Genomic DNA, 5,105 nt, shown 5'->3' on the forward strand with positions numbered 1-5,105 from the left:
AGCCAGATTTTGTGGGCACCCTGTAGATTTTGTAGCCAGATTTTGTGGGCACCCTATAGATTTTGTAGCCAGATTTTGTGGGCACACTATAGATTATGTAGCCAGATTTTGTGGGCACCCTATCGATTTTGTAGCCAGATTTTGTGGGCACCCTGTAGATTTTGTAGCCAGATTTTGTGGGCACACTATAGATTATGTAGCCAGATTTTGTGGGCACCCTGTAGATTTTGTGGCCAGATTTTGTGGGCACCCTATAGATTTTGTAGCCAGATTTTGTGGGCACCCTATAGATTATGTAGCCAGATGTTGGGGGCACCCTGTAGATTATGTAGCCAGATTTTGTGGGCACCCTATAGATTTTGTAGCCAGATTTTGTGGGCACCCTGTAGATTTTGTAGCCAGATTTTGTGGGCACCCTATAGATTTTGTAGCCAGATTTTGTGGGCACCCTATAGATTTTGTAGCCAGATTTTGTGGGTACACTATAGATTATGTAGCCAGATTTTGTAGGCACCCTATAGATTTTGTAGCCAGATTTTGTGGGCACCCTATAGATTTTGTAGCCAGATTTTGTGGGCACCCTATAGATTATGTAGCCAGATTTTGTGGGCACCCTATAGATTATGTAGCCAGATTTTGTGGGCACCATATAGATTATGTAGCCAGATTTTGTGGGCACCCTGTAGATTTTGTAGCCAGATTTTGTGGGCACCCTATAGATTATGTAGCCAGATTTTGTGGGCACCCTGTAGATTTTGTAGCCAGATTTTGTGGGCACCCTATAGATTATGTAGCCAGATTTAGTGGGCAACCTGTAGATTTTTTAGCCAGATTTTGTAGGCACCCTATAGATTATGTAGCCAGATTTTGTGGGCACCCTGTAGATTTTGTAGCCAGATTTTGTGGGCACCCTATAGATTATGTAGCCAGATTTTATGGGCACCCTGTAGATTTTGTAGCCAGATTTTGTGGGCACCCTATAGATTATGTAGCCAGATTTTGTGGGCACCCTGTAGATTTTGTAGCCAGATTTTGTGGGCACCCTATAGATTATGTAGCCAGATTTTGTGGGCACCCTGTAGATTTTGTAGCCAGATTTTGTGGGCACCCTATAGATTATGTAGCCAGATTTTGTGGGCACACTGTAGATTTTGTAGCTAGATTGTGTGGGCACCCTATAGATTTTGTAGCCAGATTTTGTGGGCACACTATAGATTATGTAGCCAGATTTTGTGGGCACCCTGTAGATTTTGTAGCCAGATTTTGTGGGCACCCTAAAAATTTTGTAGCCAGATTTTGTGGGCACCCTGTAGATGTTGTAGCCAGATTTTGTGGGCACCCTCTAGATTTTGTAGCCAGATTTTGTGGGCAATCTGTAGATGTTGTAGCCAGATTTTGTGGGCACCCTATAGATTTTGTAGCCAGATTTTGTGGGCACCCTTTAGATTATGTAGCCAGATTTTGTGGGCACCCTATAGATTTTGTAGCCAGATTTTGTGGGCACCCTTTAGATTATGTAGCCAGATTTTGTGGGCACCCTATAGATTTTGTAGCCAGATTTTGTGGGCACCCTATAGATTTTGTAGCCAGATTTTGTGGGCACCCTATAGATTATGTAGCCAGATTTTGTGGGCACCCTATAGATTATGTAGCCAGAGTTTGTGGGCACCCTATAGATTATGTAGCCAGATTTTGTGGGCACCCTATAGATTATGTAGGCAGATTTTGTGGGCACCCTGTAGATTTTGTAGCCAGATTTTGTGGGCACCCTATAGATTATGTAGCCAGATTTTGTGGGCACCCTGTAGATTTTGTAGCCAGATTTTGTGGGCACCCTATAGATTTTGTAGCCAGATTTTGTGGGCACCCTTTAGATTATGTAGCCAGATTTTGTGGGCACCCTATAGATTATGTAGCCAGATTTTGGGGGCAGCCTGTAGATTATGTAGCCAGATTTTTCGGGCACCCTATAGATTTTGTAGCCAGATTTTGTGGGCACCCTGTAGATGTTGTAGCCAGATTTTGTGGGCACCCTATAGATTTTGTAGCCAGATTTTGTGGGCACCCTTTAGATTATGTAGCCAGATTTTGTGGGCACCCTATAGATTTTGTAGCCAGAATTTGTAGGCACCCTTTAGATTATGTAGCCAGATTTTGTGGGCACCCTATAGATTTTGTAGCCAGATTTTGTGGGCACCCTATAGATTTTGTAGCCAGATTTTTTGGGCACTTTATAGATTATGTAGCCAGATTTTGTGGGCACACTATAGATTTTGTAGCCAGATTTTGTCGGCACCCTATAGATTATGGTCAGATTTTGTGGGCACCCTATAGATTATGTAGGCAGATTGTGGGCACCCTGTAGATTTTGTAGCCAGATTTTGTGGGCACCCTGTAGATTTTGTAGCCAGATTTTGTGGGCACCCTATAGATTTTGTAGCCAGATTTTGTGGGCACACTATAGATTATGTAGCTAGATTTTGTGGGCACCCTGTAGATTTTGTAGCCAGATTTTGTGGGCACCCTATAGATTATGTAGCCAGATTTTGTGGGCACCCTGTAGATTTTGTAGCCAGATTTGGTGGGCACCCTATAGATTATGTAGCCAGATTTTGTGGGCACCCTGTAGATTTTGTAGCCAGATGTTGTGGGCACCCTATAGATTATGTAGCCAGATTTTTTGGGCACCTTGTAGATTTTGTAGCCAGATTTTGTGGGCACCCTATAGATTTAGCCAGATTTTGTGGGCACCCTGTAGATTTTGTAGCCAGATTTTGTGGGCACCCTATAGATTATGTAGCCAGATTTTGTGGGCACCCTGTAGATTTTGTAGCAGATTTTGTGGGCACCCTATAGATTATATAGCCAGATTTTGTGGGCACCCTGTAGATTTTGTAGCCAGATTTTGTGGGCACCCTATAGATTGTAGCCAGATTTTGTGGGCACCCTATAGATTATGTAGCCAGATTTTGTGGGCACCCTGTAGATTATGTAGCCAGATTTTGGTGGCACCCTATAGATTATGTAGCTAGATTTTGTGGGCAACCTATAGATTATGTAGCCAGATTTTGTGGGCACCCTGTAGATTTTGTAGCCAGATTTTGTTGGCAACCTATAGATTATGTAGCCAGATTTTGTGGGCAACCTGTAGATTATGTAGCCAGATTTTGTGGGCACCCTATAGAATATATAGCCAGATTTTGTTGGCAACCTATAGATTATGTAGCCAGATTTTGTGGGCACCCTGTAGATTTTGTAGCCAGACTTTGTAGGCAACCTATAGATTATGTAGCCAGATTTTTTGGGCAACCTGTAGATTATGTAGCCAGATTTTGTAGGCAACCTATAGATTATGTAGCCAGATTTTGTAGGCAACCTGTAGATTATGTAGCCAGATTTTGTTGGCAACCTATAGATTATGTAGCCAGATTTTGTTGGCAACCTATAGATTATGTAGCCAGATTTTGTGGGCACCCTGTAGATTTTGTAGCCAGACTTTGTAGGCAACCTATAGATTATGTAGCCAGATTTTGTAGGCAACCTGTAGATTATGTAGCCAGATTTTGTGGGCAACCTATAGATTATGTAGCCAGATTTTGTGGGCACCCTGTAGATTTTGTAGCCAGACTTCGTAGGCAACCTATAGATTATGTAGCCAGATTTTGTGGACAACCTGTAGATTATGTAGCCAGATTTTGTTGGCAACCTATAGATTATGTAGCCAGATTTTGTGGGCACCCTGTAGATTTTGTAGCCAGACTTTGTAGGCAACCTATAGATTATGTAGCCAGATTTTGTGGGCACCCTGTAGATTTTGTAGCCAGACTTTGTAGGCAACCTATAGATTATGTAGCCAGATTTTGTGGGCAACCTGTAGATTATGTAGCCAGATTATGTGGGCAACCTATAGATTATGTAGCCAGATTTTGTGGGCACCCTGTAGATTTTGTCGCCAGACTTTGTAGGCAACCTATAGATTATGTAGCCAGATTTTGTAAGCACCCTGTAGATTTTGTAGCCAGACTTTGTAGGAAACCTATAGATTATGTAGCCAGATTTTGTGGGCAACCTGTAGATTATGTTGCCAGATTTTGTGGGCAACCTATAGATTATGTAGCCAGATGTTGTGGGCACCCTGTAGATTATGTAGCCAGACTTTGTAGGCAACCTATAGATTATGTAGCCAGATTTTGTGGGCACCCTGTAGATTTTGTAGCCAGACTTTGTAGGCAACCTATAGATTATGTAGCCAGATTTTGTGGGCAACCTGTAGATTATGTAGCCAGATTTTGTGGGCACCCTGTAGATTTTGTAGCCAGACTTTGTAGGCAACCTATAGATTATGTAGCCAGATTTTGTGGGCACCCTGTAGATTTTGTAGCCAGACTTTGAAGGCAATCTATAGATTATGTAGCCAGATTTTGTGGGCAACCTGTAGATTATGTAGCCAGATTTTGTGGGCACCCTGTAGATTTTGTAGCCAGACTTTGTAGGCAACCTATAGATTATGTAGCCAGATGTTGTGGGCAACCTGTAGATTTTGTAGCCAGACTTTGTAGGCAACCTATAGATTATGTAGCCAGATTTTGTAGGCAACCTGTAGATTATGTATCCAGACTTTGTAGGCAACCTATAGATTATGTAGCCAGATTTTGTAGGCAACCTGTAGGTTTTGTAGCCAGACTTTGTAGGCAACCTATAGATTATGGAGCCAGATTTTGTAGGCAACCTGTAGATTATGTAGCCAGACTTTGTAGGCAACCTATAGATTATGTAGCCAGATTTTGTAGGCAACCTGTAGATTATGTAGCCAGATTTTGTAGGCAACCTATAGATTATGTAGCCAGATTTTGTAGGCAACCTGTAGGTTTTGTAGCCAGACTGTGTAGGCAACCTATAGATTATGTAGCCAGATTTTGTAGGCAACCTATAGATTATGTAGCCAGATTTTGTAGGCAACCTATAGATTATGTAGCCAGATTTTGTAGGCAACCTGTAGATTTTGTAGCCAGACTTTGTAGGCAACCTATAGATTATATAGCCAGATTTTGTAGGCAACCTGTAGATTTTGTAGCCAGACTTTGTAGGCAACCTATAGATTATGT

This window comes from Euprymna scolopes, chromosome 14, assembly GCF_053919585.1.
Source record: "Euprymna scolopes isolate OS-2025 chromosome 14, ASM5391958v1, whole genome shotgun sequence".
Lineage (NCBI taxonomy): Eukaryota > Metazoa > Mollusca > Cephalopoda > Sepiida > Sepiolidae > Euprymna > Euprymna scolopes.